The sequence below is a fragment of the Stegostoma tigrinum genome, chromosome 11 (genome assembly GCF_030684315.1).
Source record: "Stegostoma tigrinum isolate sSteTig4 chromosome 11, sSteTig4.hap1, whole genome shotgun sequence".
Lineage (NCBI taxonomy): Eukaryota > Metazoa > Chordata > Chondrichthyes > Orectolobiformes > Stegostomatidae > Stegostoma > Stegostoma tigrinum.
The window spans coordinates 82,991,382-83,009,643 of record NC_081364.1 but is presented as its reverse complement, the minus strand read 5'-3'; the positions used below and the strand labels follow the sequence as shown (position 1 = coordinate 83,009,643).

The window sequence follows — 18,262 nt, the reverse complement described above, 5'->3', positions numbered from 1 at the left end:
TGAGATATTGTATTTTGGTAAAATGAACAAGGGTAAGACTGACACAATTGACACAAATGCTGAGATTCAGGTACATAATTCTTCAAAGTTTATGTAGACAAGTAGACAGAGTGGTTCATAAGTTGTTTCGCACACTTGCGTTCATTGTTCAGATCTTTGAGTATAGGAGCTGGAGTGTTATGTTGAGGTTGTACAGGACATTGGTGAGGCTTCATTTTTGGTATTGTGTGTGGTTCTGGTCATCCTGTTATAGGAAGGATACTATTATTAAACTGGAGACAAGTCAGAAAAGACTCGCTGGGATGTTGCCAGGAATGGAGGGCTTGATGATCAAAATAGATGGTCAAAACTAGGGCTTTTTCTCACTGGAGTAAAGGAGGTTAAGGGGTAACCTTACAGAGGTTTTTTAAATCATGAGGGCACAGATTATGTGAATAGCAGGGGCTTTCCCCTAGGCTGGGGGATTTCAAGACAAGGGGACATATGTGTAAGGTGAGAGGAGGAATACCTATTTTTTTAAAAAAAAACATGAAATATAATTTTTCTTTGGTTCATGTGTGGAACAAAGTTTCAGAGGAGGTGGTGGATGCAGGTACAGTTGCATTGTTTAAAAGACATTTGAATAATTACATGTATAAGAAAGGTTTAGAGGGATATCTGCCACATGCAGGCAGATGGGATCAGTTTAAATATAAAACGTATATATTTTATATAAATTTCCAAGTTCTAAGTTGGAGTAAGGCCAACTTTGACCCTATTGGGCAAGAACTTCCAAAAGATGATCAGGAGAGGTAATTCACAGTTAATGGGATGCATGGAAGGTGGGAGGCCTTCAAAAATAAAATAAGGAGAATCCAAAAACAGCTTGTTCCTGTTCATGTGAAGGGCAAGGCTGGTAAATGTAGGGGATACTCGTTGACTGGAGAAATTGAGGATCTGGTCAAGAAAAAGAAGGCAGCACATGTCGGGTATTGACAGCAGGAATTGGGTCAGTCCCTAGACGTATAAGGGCAGGAGGAGTACACTCAAGGGAAATTGAGAGGGTGTAAAGCAGACATGAGCCATCTTTGGCAAATAGGGTTAAGGGGAGTCCCAAGAGATTCTGAAACTACATTTGGGACAAAAAAGCAACGAGGGAGAAAATAGGACCCCTTTAAAGATCAACAAGGCTGTCTGTGTGGAACTGCAGGCTGAGATAGTGAATGAGTATTTCGCATTCGTCCTTACTGCAGAAAAGGATATGGAAGTGAGAGAACTTGGAAACATAAATAATGAAATTGTCCATATTACACAGGATTAGGAGGTGGATATCTTAAAATGCATAAAGGTAGTAGATAGGTCCCTGGCATCTGATCAGGTGTTTTCCACAAACTCAGGGAGAGGCTAGGGAAATAATTGCTGGACCCTGTGCTGAGATATTTGTATCACTGATAGACACTGGTGAGGTGCCAGAAGACTGCCTGGCGAATGTGTTGCTGTTCTTTAAGAAAGGTGGTAAGGAAAAGCCAGGGAACTATCAACCCCTGAGCCTGATGTCAGTGGTGGGCAAATTGTTGGAGGGGATTCTGAGGGACAGAATTTGTATGCGTTTGGAAAAGCAAGGACTGGTTAGGGATTGTTAACATGGCTTTGTGAGGGAGAAATCTTGTCTCACTAACAATATTGAGGTGTTTTTTTTTTGAAGAAGTGACAAAGATTGCTGAAGGCAAAGCAGTGGACATTGTCTATCTGGCTTCAGCAAGGCATTCACCAGAGCTCCACATGACAGACTGGTTAGCAAGCTTCGATCAAATGGAATCCAGGGAGAGTTAGCTATTTGAAACAAAATTGGTTTGAAGGCAGGAGACAAGATCATGGTGGGGGGCGGGAGGGGTCGATTTTCGGTCTCGAGGACTATGAACAGCAGAGTGCTGCAGGGATTGGTGCTGGTTCCACTGCTTTTTCGTCATTGATACAAATCGTGTGGAATGAATTTTGGAGGAATGGTTAGTAAGTGTGCAGATGACTCTGATATTGTTGTTGTAGTAGACAGCAAAGAAGTTTACCTCCAAGTACAATGGCAATTTAATCAGATGGGTCAATGGGCCAAGGAGTGCCAGAAATGAAAATCAGGGCAGGGCTTAAACACTTAATGAGGAGGCCCTGGGGACTGTTATGCAACAGGGGCTCCTTGGTGCATGTGCACAGTTCCTTGAAGGTGGATTGCAGGTCCACAAGGTAGTGAAGATGATATTTGCTATACTTGCATTTATTGGTCAGTACATTGAGTGTAGGAGTTGGGAGGTCATGTTATAGGCTGAACAAGGCATTGATTATGCTGCTTTTGGCATACTGTGTACAGTTCTGGTCTCTCTGCAATAGGAATGATGCTGTTGAACTGGGCAGGCTGCAGAAAAGATTTACGAGCATGTTGGAAGTTTCGAGCTACAAGGAGAGGCTGAATATGCTGGGGCTATTTTCCCTGGAGCATTGAGGGCTGAGAGGTGACCTTCTAAAAGTTAATAAAATTATGGTGGGCAGAGAGTGAATAACTAAGGTTGTTTTCCCAGTGTAGGGGAGATGAGAACTAAAAACTGGTTTAAGCTGAGAGGGAATGTTTTAAAAGGGAAAGCGGGTGGTGCCTGTGTAGAATGAGCTGCTAGAGGAACTGGTGGAACCTCGTCAATTACCCATCCAGATATCTTTTAATGTTGTATGTGAATAGGGAGGGTTTAGAGGAATATGGGTCAAATGCTTGCAAATGGGATTAGATTAATTTAGGATATCTGGTCAGCATGAACAACAGGGATTGTTCCATGCTGTACAACTCGGACTAAGCATTTTTGTGTTTTCATTTCAGATTTCCACAATTTTACTTCTGCACTGTTCTGAACCTTTCAATCCCTCTGAAAGACTGAGTTACAGATTTATACAATGCCTGTTCTTCCTCCCTGGCTCTCCTACCTCTCTTTCGGTAATTTTGTGCAAACACTGACTTGAATACCTTACCTGGAGGATACTTATGAATGGATTTGTTCTATTGATAATCCAATATATTCCCCAAGTGTCGCTCCACAAATGTCCAGAGGACTTCTCAGTTTCACAGTCTGTTTTCTCTTCTGGTTTCTCACTCATTGCACTTACTTTCTGTTTGAAAGCTTAGCCTGCAGTTAGAGAATTCGAACTGTTCCACATCCAGGTCTGACAGTCACTTTATTTATCACAACCCAATTATCTCAGGATTTTGAACATTGAAGGAGAAAGCAACACTCACACTTGGAGAAATGCAAATGGTTTGTGTGTCAAAGAGTCTGTGAAGATTCATCTGAAATGTCCTAACACCAGCGCAGTGACACTGGGGAGAGACTGTGGAAATGGGCAGATTGCAGGAAGGAATTTCTTCATCCATCCCAGCTGGAAACTGACCACCAGAGTCACACTGGAGAGAAACCATTCACCTGCTCTGATTGTGGAATGTGATTCACTCAGTCATCTAACCTGCTTAAACACCAGGGAGTTCACACTGGAGAGAAACCATTCACTTGCTTGGAATGTGGGAAAGCATTCACTCAGACAACTCAGCTGCTGATACACCAGCAAATTCACACTGGAGAGAGACCATTGGCCTGTTCTGTGTGTGGGAAAGTTTTTCTGACTCAAGTTCCCCTCTGACACACCAGCAAGTTCACTCTGGGGAGAGACCGTTCGTGAGCTCTGACTGGGAAAGCATTCACTCAGTCATCCAAACAGTCACAAAGAACCACAGTTGAAGCATTTTGCTATCACTCTCATGATCAAATGAACCTAAGTTTTGGGCTGTTTGTACTGATGTTACTGCTTTACTGCTCAATTAAAGGTGCTGGTATTGTGAATAAAAGGTTAATAACAGTTGTATATCTGTCAGGTGGAGCTTGGAAATAGTCAGGTCATGACACATTGACACATTCACACTGACTAAAGACTATCCACCAGCACATTATGTGAAAAGGGATTTCCTGGTTCATCAGGACTGGTTAACTAGCAGCAAACTTGAGTAACTGTTGGTTTTTTTTTTTATTCTGCTGTTAGCTGTCTCCAAACCAGGTATTTTTGGGCTTGTTTCTGGAGATCATTGAATCCCTCCAGTGTGGAAGCAGATGACTTGGCCCATCAAGTCCACACTGAACCTATGAAGAGTGTCCTACCCAGACCCTGTCTGCGTCGGTTTCCTCCCACAGTCCATAAATGTGCAAATTAGGTCGATTGACTATGCTAAATTGCCCTTAGTGTCTTGTGTGCAAAATGCAAGGACAGAGTAGGGTGTGAGACTGGATGGGATGCTCTTTAGAGAGTTTGTGTGGACTCAATGGACAGAATGGCCATCTTCCACACTGTAGGAATTCTATGATGATCTCGGTGGCCCTTTATTTATTAGTTATGTCTGCACACCTTTTACAATTAGGGATCCTATTGCTCTCCAGACACGTTTCAACTTTTAATAGGTATTTGTTGATTTGGAAACAATGGTAATGTTTCCTTTTGATTTTTGCCCACAAAATGAAAGTTTTAAGTCTAAACAAAAGATTGGGAGGAGTCCAGTACTATATCCCTGATTGGGAAAATGCAATCGGCTATGAAACCTGGTGTCCATTGTGACTCTGTTCGCGGGGGGTGGGGAATGCAGTCTCTTCAGATCTTTACCTGTTGTCCATAGCAGTGATGGATTTCATGATGAATACATACACACAAGATATCACACAATGTCTTGGTTTATTTTCTGTTTAATCTGCTGTACTTTAATGGTCAAGGGCTGGTCAGCAGCTATGGCAACAAACATGTATCTTGACCAAATGTTCACGTCTCAAAGTCTCAGGGAAACAGTTCTCAGTCAGGGCAAGGGAGACAGGATTAAGTCAGGAGATCCTGATAATGGTCTGGGGACGTAGGTTTGAATCCCACCATTCCAGATGGTGGAATTTGAGTTTTAAAAAAAAAATCTGGAAATAAGAATCTAACGATGACCGTGAATCCATTGTCATTGTTGGAAAAACCTATGTCCTTTAGGGAAGGAAACTGCCATTCTTATCCAGTAATATCAAGATCCCATGAATGATTTTTTAAAAAAAATTCAAAAAAATCTCCTGCAAATACATTTATCTCTGTCTTAATTTATTTGACAACTGCCAGTTCAAACTGGTTGATGGTCACTTTCACATTTGATCAAGTTGTGTCCATTTCATGGTTGAAACAAAAAAAATGCATGAATGGAACCATAGTTGTTCTCACAGGAACAATGCATGCTCTGACATGTTTTGAAAAAAAAACCTCATCTCACTTATGAGCCAGATATGAAAGCTGACCAGATCCTGATGCTGTGGACTGTGAAAGTGAAATTCTTCACCGTCTTATCCACTAGTGTTGCTATTTCAGGGAGCTATGAACCTCCCAAACTCCTGAACACCTTTGAGAATTTCATCAAACTGACCCCCCAATGGCAGGAATGGACAGGGTCAGCTTGGATTGATGAACATAGTTCAGGCTCAACAAGTCTATTGGAGCATTTTGAGAATGCAATTAGGAGTGAGTGTGGCCACCTCTCTGTACTGTAGTGATACAGATCCTCTGATCCGCTTGCCCCAAATGGCTGATATTGAATGATTCCTTGGACATGCTGTGTCAGGATCTCCTGACTTAATCCTGTCTCCCTTGCCCTGACTGAGAACTGTTTCCCTGAGACTTTGAGACATGACTATTTGGTCAAAACACATGTTTGTTGCCATAGCTGCTGACCAGCCCTTGACTGACTGCTGCTAATAACAGTGATAAGCTGCCTGGCTTATGCCTGTGATAAACAACCAGGCAAGACAGGAGCACTGTGAAACATTAAGTTCTAGTTGAGATATCAAAGTGCAAAAATGCCAGGGAAAGGCAGAGATATTGTGGCAGAACACGTCTCAGGTGCTGAAAAGCTTGCAGAGTTCTTACCGAAAGCATGTACTTTGTGGACAGGCAATTCTGCATCTTGATGTAGCATTTTTATTTAACTTCTGGCTCATTTTGCTAGATTTGCAAATATCTCCTGGTCTGGCTAATGTGAGATTTGGCTTGGTCATTTGCAGTTGGTGTCCCATGTCAGTGAATTGGTAATCTGATTAAACTCACAGGCCTTGACTTGAGAAAAATAAAGCACACGTTTGATTGGTTGCTGTTGCACTCAAATGAAAAACGTGCATTGTATATGCCATATCCTTTCCTGGCTCAGTGTTTACAAAATCTCTAGTTCAATACATCCCAACTCGTCACCATCAAAGTCAAAACTAGTGAATACTTCGATCGCTTCATCTTTTGTTTTTTTTTCTGAAATGCTATTTGTAATGAGGTAGTATTGGCAGGCAATTTTCTTTTACTTCTGATGCCTTGTGTGAATATTCAGGGATGGTGTTGGTGGGAAGATGCGACATGCACCACGGATGAGGCACAAACATTCAGAGCAAGTGCTGAGCACGCAGAAAAGGAGAGATTAACGGTTACCTTGGAAAAAGCATATTTGGAGAAAGTTGGGTGAGAGTGCTGAGAGTAAGCACTTTGGTTGCATAGTGGCTCTGTGTTTAGCACTGCTGCCTCACAGCACCAGGACACGTGTTTGATTCCAGCCTTCGGTGACTGCCTGTGTGGAATTTGCACATTCTGTCTGTGTCTGTGTGGGTTTCCTCAGAGTGCTCCCACAGTCCAAAGATGTGCAGGCTAGGTGGATTAGCCATGTTAAATTGCCTGTAGTGTTAAGGGAGAGGTCGATGAGATGGGGGTATAGGTCTGGCTGGGATGCTCTGAGGTTTGATGTGGACTTGTTGGGCTGAAGGACTGTTATGGTTCCAGAGTGCTGAGCTGCTGGAGATAACAAGGTCTAGAGCTGGATGAACACAGCAGGCCAAGCAGCAAAGGAGCAGGAAGTCCGATGCCTCAGGCCCAGATACCCTTCTTCAGTTTTTGATCAGGCTGTTTTTAAAATTGGTTTAACAAGAGTGCACCATTCCTAGAAACACTGCAATACCAGGATGATGCATGGAGAGGACTGAGCAAGCTCCTGTTCCAAAAATCGGTTTAATATAGGGTCCTTAAGTAAAGAACATATCTGATATTAAAGCTGATAAGAACATTTTTTTATTTGAAAAAATATACTTTATTCATAAGATGTACAAAAAAACACATTCATACACCTACCCAGTCATGCAAGCTGCTCTGGGTTACCCAGGGCGTACATACACAAACTAAAGGGGAAAAAAAACAAAGCAACAGAAAATACACCGGCACTCTTCACCCCGCACAGTCCCTGTTGGCCCCCTGACCAGTTGGGGAAGGCGCCAGCTGGGCCCAGTTACCAGATAGGGCCTTTTTTTCTGTTCTGGACGAGGGGTTTCATAGGGTGGTCTTTCCCCACCGTGCCAGTGGTGGCGGCTGCCCCAGGCTTTAGTGCCTCCCTCACCACGTAGTCCTGGACCTTGGAGTGCGCCAGTCTGCAACATTCGGTCGGGGTCATTTCTTTCAGCTGACAGACCAGCAAGTTGCGGGCAGACCAAAGAGCGTCTTTCACCGCATTGACGGTCCTCCAGGCGCAGTTGATGTTGGTCTCGGTGTGCGTCCCAGGAAACAGCCCATAGAGCATCGAGTCCCATGTCACGGAGTTGCTCGGGATGAACCTCGACAAATACCACTGCATCCCCCTCCAGATCTCCTGTGCATAGGCACACTCCAGAAGGAGGTGATAGTCTCGCCGCCCACCCCGCCGCAGCCGCGTCGAGGGCAGCGTGCAGTGGCGCAGAGATTCTGGGCGTGCATAAAGGACCTCACTGGCAGAGCCCCTCTCACCGCCAGCCAAGCAATGTCCTTGTGCTTGTTTGAAAGTTCTGGCGATGAGGCATTCTGCCAAATGACTTTGGCAGTCTGAACGGGGAACCACACGACGTGATCCACCCTCTCCTTTTCCCGAAGGCTCTCAAGGATACTACGTGCTGACCACTGCCAGACGGCCTTGTGGTCAAAGGTGTTTTCTTTCAAAAATTTCTCCACGAATGACAGGTGGTACAGGATGGTCCAACTACTCGGAGCATTCTGCGGCAATGAGGCCAGGCGCATCCTTCGCAACACCGGGGACAGGTAGAACCTCAGTAAGTAGTGACACTTGGTGTTTGCGTACTGAGGATTTACCCAGAGCTTGATTCAGCCACACACAAAGGTAGCCGTCAGGGCGAGGGTGGCGTACGGTACGCCCTTTCTCCCTATTTTCCAGGTCTTTGTACATGGTGTCCCTGCGGATCCGGTCCATCCTCGATCCCCAAATGAAGTGGAAGATGGCCCAGGTGACCACAGCGGCGCAGGTCCAGGGAATAGGCCAGGCCTGCGCCACATACAACAGTATCGAAAGCCCCTCGCACCTGACAACCAGGTTCTTATCCGTGATGGAGAGGGACCGGAACGTCCACCTGCCCAGCTTCTGCTTCAGTTTGGTGATACGCTCCTCCCAATTCTTAGTGCACGCCCCAGCTCCACCAAACCAAACACCCAGCACCTTCAGGTAGTCTGTCCTGACGGTGAAGGGGATGAAGGAGCAGTCGTCCCAGTTCCCGAAGAACATGGCCTCGCTCTTACCCCTCTTGACTTTGGCCGCAGATGTCCAACAGCCTACTCACCGACCGACGATCAGTGCAGAAGACGGCGACGTGGTCCATGTACAGGGAGGTCTTGACCTGAAGGCCTCCGCTGCCTGGGATAGTCACGCTCTTCAGGCTCACGTCCTTCCTGATGGATGAAGCGAAGGGCTCCACACAGCACATGAACAAGGCAGGAGACCGTGGGCAGCCCCGCCTGACTCCAGATCTGACGGGAAAACTGTCCGATTCCCACCCGTTGATCCAGACTGCGCTAACGATGTTCGTGTAGAGCAGCCAGATCCAATTGCGGATGCCCTCCCCGAACCCCAATTTGGAGAGGACGTCCCTCATGTAAGCATGAGACCCCCTGTTGAAGGCCTTCTCCTGGTCCAGGCTGACGAGACAGGTGTCCACCCGCCTGTCCTGCACGTAGTCGATCGTATCCCTGATGAATGCGAGGCTCTCGGCGATCTTCCTGCCCGGCACAGCACAGGTTTTGTCAGGGTGAATCAGCAACTCCAGGACAGACCTGACCCGGTTGGCTATGACCTTGGCCAGGATTTTGTAGTCCACGTTCAATCGTGAAATGGGACGCCAATGCTTAATTTCTTCCCTCTCCCCCTTCCTTTTGTAAATGAGGGTGATGATGCCCTTCCCCATGGACTTGCACATTTCTCCTGCCTGAAGCGCATGATCGTACACCTCCAGCAGGTTCCAGCTGACCAGGTCCCACAGAGCGGAATAGAGCTCGACCGGTAAGCCGTCGCTCCTGGGAGTCTTATTCCTCTCCAAGTACTTGAGGGCTCTGGTCAGCTCATCCAGGGATATCTGTCGGTCCAGCCACTCCCTCGTGCCGCCGTCTAAGACCTCCGTGATAGACAACAGGAGCAACTCGGAGGCCGTGCTGGCCGTGGGCTTCGCATCATACGGTCTGGCATAGAAGGATCTGCTAATCCTCAAAATGTCGGGCCGAGACGACGTCACCGAGCCGTCGTCCTCCTTCAGCCAGCTGAGCACAGAGCTCTCTTTGTGCACCTTCTGAAAGAAGAAGCGCGAGCACATCCTGTCCTGCTCCACGGAGTGGACCCTGGACTGGAAGATTATCCTGGAGGCCTCCGCGGTGAAGAGCGAAGCTTGCTGGCACCTCACCTTGCGGAGGTCCTCTGTGACATCGACCCCCATCGACTGCAGAAAGAGCAGGTTCTGCGTCCTTTTCTGGAGTCGCGACAGCTTTCCCCGCCTCTCTCTCACCTTCCGAACACCCTTGAGCACAAATAACCTCTTGATGTTCTCCTCCACTGTCTCCCACCCGTCGCCCAGAGACTCAAGGAGGGGTTTCACGGTTCTCCAACCAGCATACTCCCTCTTAAGCTCCTTGACGTTCTCTGGGGTCAACAGAGTCGTGTTGAGGTTCCACATCCCCTTGCCGGCCTGCTGGTCATCATGTAAGTGACAGTTGGCCAGCAGGAGGCAGTGGTCAGAGAACAATACCTTGAGCGGATAGACTCGTGTGGCTGCGACCAGGTGTATCTCCGCTGCGCTCCGTCTGCAGGGGTGCTGAAGACATTGAGCAGCTTGGCGTCCTTCACCGTGCCCAGCAGGAATCTGGACGTGGCGTCCAGTTTACTCTCCACACCCGCTGTCCCCATGCTGGATCTTCCATCTGCATCGATGATGCAGCTGAAGTCTCCACCTAGAATGACTGGCCTGGATGTAGCCAGCAGGGGTGGAAGCTGCTGCAGGATGGCCAACCGCTCACTCTGTACCGCTGGGGCCCTCCAGCACGCTTTCCTCCTTGCCTTGCAGACTGTTGTCCACTCCCCTGGGTCACCTGTGCCTCGTCCATCGACCCCGGGTTGTCAGGGGTGGGGGAAAGTGGGGCCTGCAGGGGCGCTTTGCTGGACTCGAGTCCATCCTGCGTGGCTGGTCCCTCCTGCACGACCTGGCCCTCCTGCACAGTAGGACAAAGGTCTTTGCATGGGCCTGCTGCCTGCCTCTCCTCCCGGTGGGGGGGTGGCTTGCCCCACATCGCCCCTGCTAACGAACTGGGCGTAGGTGGTCCCCCACCGCGGTCACAGCCGGTAGCTGTAGCCCGCTTCCCTGCAAAGGTTGCAGCTTTTTTCCTTTGGGCAATCCTTTGCAAGGTGTCCCTCCTCCTTGCAGTTCCTGCAGATGGTGACTTTGCAGTCGGCCGCCACGTGACCTGGCCTACCACAGGCATGGCAGACTTTGGGTTGCCCTGCATAGGTCAGGTAGTCCTTGCTCCGACCAATCGCGAAGCTGGCCGGTGGGTGTATGATGTTCCCGTCCACGCCCATCCTCAGCATCACCCTGACCTGCCTCTTACTTGTCCAGATCCCGAAGGGGTCCAGGATGTTGGTTAGGTCCCGTTCCACCTTCACGTACCTTCCAAGGAAGGTCAGGACATCAGCTGCTGGCACATGCGGGTTGTACATGTGTACAGTCACCATACGTCTCCTCTGCGCTGGCATCACGAACAGTGGGACAGCGGTCAATGCAGAGAGGAGGCCCTCACCTCCTTTCTCCTTGAAAACCTCCAGGAAGTGCTCACAAAGCTTGGCGCTCCTGAAGGTTACATCGTAAAATCCTCCTCCAGGGAAATCCTGCAGGCAGTAAATGTCCACAGCAGCAAACCCACAACAGTCCAACAGGACCCTCTTCACACAGAAGGTGTGGTCCACAGGTGCACCTTCATCCACCTTCTTTGCGGAAACGTGGATGGTGTTCCGGACCCCCTGACCCAGGGCATGAGCACTTGCTGCAGCCTTCACTGCAGGTTTGCTGCTCCCCTGAACCAGCATTAGGCCAAAGCCAGCATTAAGATCCACCGGTTACAAGGGTGCACTGCCAACCTGACATCTTCCTTCCACCTCCTACACAGTCACTCTCTCCTCTTCTCAGTCCACAATGATAAGAACAAGTATAAACACACCCTTGATCTTAGCCAATAACGGCCAACAAGCAATGCCATTGTAATACTGGACTACCTTAGGTCCCAGTTACCTTCCATATTTCCCATCAGCCTGATTGAGTTCAAAGACTTGTAAATCACTGCTGACAGTTTTTACTGTTGTTCCCGTACTCCTGGGTTTCCTAACCGGGGAAAACCGATAGTCGGTTTACACCAGTACTTTTTCAAGACCTTTTCTATAAAAATCTCTTCGCAATGAATGTAGATCATTGGAAATGTACCAATCAGATGAGGTGGGGCATGTCACTAACAAGCCCCATCAACCAACTCCGTGACAATCGGAGGGTCAGTGAGATTGCAGCAACAATCGGTACAGAACCGCACACTCAGAGAATGACCCAGCACAGAGGAAGGTACTTCAGCCTGTCACTGTCTGCATCAGCTGTCTGTACAGGTAACTTCACCATCCCACACCCCATGCTCTTCCCGATGCTCTGTAAATCTCTCATCATTCAACTCTTTCCTGAGGGTCACGAATGATTCTGCTTCCAGCGCCCTCTCAGGCAGTGTGCAGCTGGCAGGAACCACTTGCTGAAGACATTGGGTCTATCTCCCTCGATAAATATGACTCTTCGTTGCAAAAAAGGCAAATCACCACTCCTTCCCTCCAAACCCATCCCACCCCATCTGTTTCTTTGGAATGTGTAACTGCCTGCAGTGTCAATGTGCCTGCAGTTGTAAAAGGGTCTGATTTTGTGCTGTTCAATTCTGCGCACTAAACAAACTGAACTGTTAGCCATGCAAAAAATGCCTGCCTCTTCCCAAATCAAATTGAAGCAAATACTTGAAACAAATTCTAATTCTGTTCAAGTAATATCACTGTCAGGAAGTACTGGATCACAATTATAAACATAATTTCTTAGACTAATCCATCTGATCTGGAATATATTGAACTCTGGTTCCCAAGCCACTCCAACGTCCCTAACATCACTCCCATCCCTTCATGGATGGTGGATATTAAGTTCAGTGCATTGAATAAGTCACAAATGGTTTGGCTTCGACTCCAAACATTCCAATTACAATCTGGAAATTTAGAATTGCAAATTAAGATCCAAGAGCTGTAGAGATATAAAGGATGGAAACAGACTGATTGCTGCAACTTAATAAAGTGTGAAGCTGGATGAACACAGCAGGCCAAGTAGCATCTCAGGTGCACTAAAAGCTGACGTTTCGGGCCTAGACCCTTCATCAGAGAGGGGGATGGGGAGAGGGTTCTGGAATAAATAGGGAGAGAGGGGGAGGTGGACCGAAGATGGAGAGAAAAGAAGATAGGTGGAGAGGAGAATACAGTTGGGGAGGTAGGGAGGGGATAGGTCAGCCCATGGAAGACGGACAGGTCAAGGAGGTGGGACGAGGTTAGTGGGTAGGAAATGGAGGTGCGGTTTGGGGTGGGAGGAAGGGATGGGTGAGAGGAAGAACAGGTTAGGGAGGCAGAGACAGGTTGGGCTGGTTTTGGGATGCAGTGGGGAGAGGGGATGAGCTGGGCACATCCCCTCCCCCCGCTGCAACCAGCCCCGCTCATCCCCTCCCCCCACTGCATCCCAAAACCATCCCAGCCTGTCTCTGCCTCCCTAACCTGTTCTTCCTCTCACCCATCCCTTCCTCCCACCTCAAGCCGCACCTCCATTTCCTACCCACTAGCCTCATCCCACCTCATTGACCTGTCCGTCTTCCCTGGACTGACCTATCCCCTCCCTCTCCCCACCTATACTCTCCTCTTCACCTATCTTCTTTTCTCTCCATCTTCAGTCCACCTCCCCCTCTCTCCCTATTTATTCCAGAACCCTCTCCCCATCCCCCTCTCTGATGAAAGTTCCAGGCCTGAAACATCAGCTTTTTGTGCTCCTGAGATGCTACTTGGCCAGCTGTGTTCATCCAGCTTCATACTTTATTATCTTGGATTCTCCAGCATCTGCAGTTCCCATTATCTCTGATTGCTGTAACTTGTCTATTCGGACCAGATATCCTAAATTATTTTACTCCCATTTGCCAGCATTGGGCCCGTATCCCTCTGTCCCCTTCCTATTCATTTACCAATCCTGATGCTCTTTAAAAGCTGGGATTATACCGCCTCCTCCATACATGCAGCATTCTCTACATGTAAAACTGTCCCTCAGGTCCCTTTTAAATCTTTCGCCTCTCAACTTAAACCCTTGCTGTCAGGTTTGGATTTCTTTCCCTGAGGAAAAGATATTGGCAATTCACCCCATCCAAGCCCCTCATGATTTTATAAACCTCTATAAGGTCACGCCTCAGCTTATGACGTTCCAGGGAATCAGCCCCGGCCTATTCAGCCTCCTCTCCCTGTAGCCCAAACCATTCAATCCAAGCAGCACCCTTGTAAATCTGTTTTTTTTTCTGAAACCTTTCAACTAAACAACTTACCTGTAGCAGGGATATTATAACTGAGTGCAGTATTCCAAAAGTGGCAATGTTCTATACATCTGCATCGTAACATCCAAACTCCTATACTGAACACATTGATCAATAAAAGCAAGCATGCCACCTTCTTCGCCACCCTGTCTAACTGTGGCTCCGCTTTCAAGGAACTATGCATCTGCACCCCAATGTCTCTGTTTGGTGTCACTCCCCAAGGCCCTACCATTAAGTTATAAGTACTGCCCTACCAGTTTGCCTTACCAAGTTGCAACACCTCACATTTATCTAAGCTCTATCTGCCTCTCCTTGGCCCATTGGCCCATCTGATCAAGGTCCCGTTGTATTCTTGAGATAACATTCTTCACTGTCCCGAACAACATGAATTTTGGGGCCATCTGCAAACTTACTAACCATCCCTCCTATGCTTCTATCTAAATGATTTATATAAAATTATGGATAAGCAGTATCCCAGCACTGATTCTTATGACACACCCCAGGTCACAAGTCTCCAGTCCGATATATAACACTCCACCATCACTCTGTGCCTCCTGCTTTCAAGCCAGTTTTTGATCCAAACCACTAGCTTCCACTGGATTCCATGTGATCTAACCAGTCTACCACAAGGAACCTTTTCAAACACCTTTCCGAAGTGCATCCAAACAATGTTTACCCTCTCTGCCTTCATCAACCTTCTTTGTCACCTCTGCAAAATCCTCAAGTTAGTGGGACATGATTTACATCACACCAACACCAGAATCAGATAACTGAGAACAGCACGTGAAGCAAAATATGTACATGAGATAACAAAGCGTGGAGCTGGATGAACACAGCAGGCCAAAAAGCCACAGCCTCCACAGCCAGCAGCCCCAGAGGAGACAGCCACGCTGAGCCCTGCCGAGTTTGCACCATCCCCCCTAGACCTCCCACTGACTGAGGTCAAATGGTCAGTCCTCAGAAAGGAGCTCACCTTTATCCCCCTCCACCCACACATCAATGAATACCACTCACGTTCGGACATCGAGCAGTTTTTCCTCTGCCTTCACCGCTCCAACTATTTTCTCCTCTCTCCCTCTTTGATCTGCCTCTCCCTATTTATTTCAGAACCCGCTCCCCATTCCCCTTTTCTGATGAAGGGACGAGGCCCGAAACGTCAGGGTTTGTGCTCCTAAGCTGCTGCTTAGCCTGCTGTGTTCATCCAGCTCCACACTTTGTTATCTCGGATTCTCCAGCATCTGCAGTTCCCATTATCTCTGATACAAAATGTGTACAGTACTGGTTAAAAATACTGAAATAATTTCATTGTCTTCAACTTTAAAATCAAATGCTGGAGTCTGCAGCTCAAAAGATATCAGTACAACTGGGGTCAGAGGAAACCCACAGTTCATGAAATGCCCATGAATTAAGGTGATGCCACTAAGCAATTGCCTGTGTGTGATAACATCACCCACTTGAACACAGAGCATTCGGGTCTGCACAAACAGGTGGTGTGCACAAAGGACGTGAGGGTCTGTGCCGATTGAAAGGAGATTGATCAGAATGACTCAAGAACTGAGGGATATTAGTTGTAAGCTCAGGTTGGAGAAACTGAAGTGTTCTGCACAACGCAAAGGAGACTGAGGTGATCTTTGACAAAGGTGTCTAGGTTTATGGTAGATTTAGATAAGGTAGGTAAATAGCAGCTGTTCCTCTTCACTGATCGTAAAAAAAAATATTAGAAACAGAGATTTAAGATATTGGGCAATAGTTACTGGGAGATGAAAGGAAGGAACTTAACGTTACTTTTATTTGACTCAGTACTGACATTCAAAGACCAATAATATCCAGTGCTGATCTGCAAATCCTTTTCTAACACTCTGAAGCTCTGAAATTCATTTCCTTCATCTGCTCAAACACTGTACTGCAAAACAAAAACTTTGCTCCTTATTGAAACATGCAGGTTTTTTGGAGGATTAACAGGTTGCTTGCAGAAAGATTGGTTCCCTTCTCGGACAGTCTAGGACCAGAATACCTCATATCAGAGTGGGGTTTCATATTTAAACCAGAGATGAGGAAGAAATTATTCTCTCAGACAGTTGTGAATTGGTGGAATTCTTTGCAGCAGAGGTTTGTTGTGGCTGGGCCAATAAGTATATTTAAGGCTGAGATCGACAGATCTTTAAGCAATAAAGATATCAAGGATTATGGGGAAAGACAACAAAGTGCAGATCAGACTGAATCTCATTGAATGGTAGAGCAGAGGTGATGGTCTGAATGGTCTCTTTCTGTTTGTAAACTCAATGGTCTTGAAACGAGGCTGCAAAACTCTCCGCAGTAAAATGTGCAAAATGAAAAATGCATGGAACCCTTCAGAAAGCTGAACCAAGGTGAGACATGGAAAGGGAAACACACAAATGATAGTCAATGTGGCTGATTGATCCGGAGTGATCTGTTTACCACGGTAAACAGGAAAACTGGTCTTCAGCTCTCACATTGAGCTCGGCTCAAAGTTTTGGCAAAGATCTATAGCTCAGTTTGAGGGTGAGTTGTTGACTTGTTTGCCGAGCTGGCTTGTTCTTGCTCAGATGTTTCATCACCATGCTAAGTGACATCATCAGGAGACCCTCCGTTGAAGCAATGTTTTTCTCCTCTGCTTGGAATTTATACTGTTTGCTCCGTTATTGTGCGTAGTGTCATTTCTGGTTTTGATCTGTGTGGGTTTGTATAGGGGTCCAATTCTTTATGTTTGCTGATTGCATGACGGCTGGAGAACGATGCCTCTAGGAATTCCTGTGCATGTCTATGTTTGGCTTGGGCTACTATGGTTACCTTGTCCCAGTTGAACTGATGGCCTTCATTGTCTGAGTGTCTCGATATTAAGGAGAGTTTGTCATTCCGTTTTGCTGCTAGTTGAAGTTTTTGAATTCCAGTGTCTAGTTTCATTCCTGTCTGTCCGATGTAATGTTTACAGTCGTAATTGCATGGTATTTTGTAAACCACATTGGTTCTGCATGTTGTGGGAATGGGATCTTTAATTCTTTTAAGTGATTGTCATTGAGTGGCTGTGGGCATGTCGGCCACCATGATTCTGAGTGGTTTGAGGGGTCTTGTCGTCACTTCCAATATATTCTTGATGTATGATAGTGTGGCCAGTGTGTGAGGGCGTACTGTGTCCTTCTATTGTTGTCTGTTTAACATCGGCAGCCTCACCAAAATTCCCTCACACAAGGTACTGCTGCAGAAGACCAGATAATCCCAGTTCCCAGGCCTGGAATCAGAGCCTCAGTAGCCCAGCCGCAAAGATACAACGGGAAATGGGGGATGGCAATGAGCGCACAGGGCTACTCTGTAGTTCCTGTTACACAATCGGAGTGTGTGGTCCTTCTATGATGGTACAGAGGTGCGTAAAATGCCGAGGCTGTGAGCTTGAACCTCACCCAGAGATGCTTTTATTGACACGGAGCAGGGATTATTAGGTCAGTGGGCTGTGGGAAATATCACAGAGCAATATTGGTCAAAACAGAATTTGTAAAAAGACGAACTTCTTTTGTTGGATCTTGAACTGTCCCAGGGAAATGTCTCAATTATCAACCATATTAGAGATTGCTCTCCCATCCGCTGTGAGACTCCCCCTGCCTGTTAAACTCACTCTTTGTATGTCTATCTCTGTGTCTTTTAAAATTTGATTTTTATTTCATATCCACGACCTTTTCATCGGAACCAGTTGAATTTGCATGTGTTTGACACCATTATGGAGAGGAAGTGAAAAAACCTACCAGCTGTGGGGTGTGACAATGGAAGGCAGAAGGGTGAGAAAAGGATGATCAAGAGAGTGGGGAACGATGATAGCCTTCAGATGAATTTGAATGTCATTGTTCACAATCCAGGGAAAGTTATCACCCACAGATAAATAACAATGAGAAATATAACAAAGACAGAATTTGCTGGTGAAACTCAGTAAGTCTGATGGCATCTGCGGAGAGAAAGCAGGGTTAATGTTCCCAGTTCAGTGACCCTTCTTTGGAATGAGGGAAGTAACTGTTGGTTTAGCGTTTACCAAAAGTTCAGTCAAATCATGCGTCTGCCCACCTGTGTGGGTTGCTGGTCTGCTTGGCCCCTTTGACATTGTGTGCCTGTTAGTCATACATTTGTGTGCACGTGTGGGGGCGGGGGGTGGTGTAGAGGGAGCATGCTGGGCCCATTACCCAGATGGTCACTGGATTGAAACCATTCTCTGCTGCTTACGCTAACAAATTGATGTTTGTTAGCAGCTAAGTTAATTTTGCTCACATTGTCTCTGCTTCAGCTT

The 18,262-nt window shown here is 46.9% G+C and overlaps 1 pseudogene; it reads right to left on the bottom strand.

Moving 5' to 3' along the window:
* Positions 1-6,975: 6,975 nt before the first annotated feature.
* On the bottom strand, positions 6,976-7,135 carry LOC132210283 (U2 spliceosomal RNA; annotated as a pseudogene).
* Positions 7,136-18,262: the final 11,127 nt, after the last annotated feature.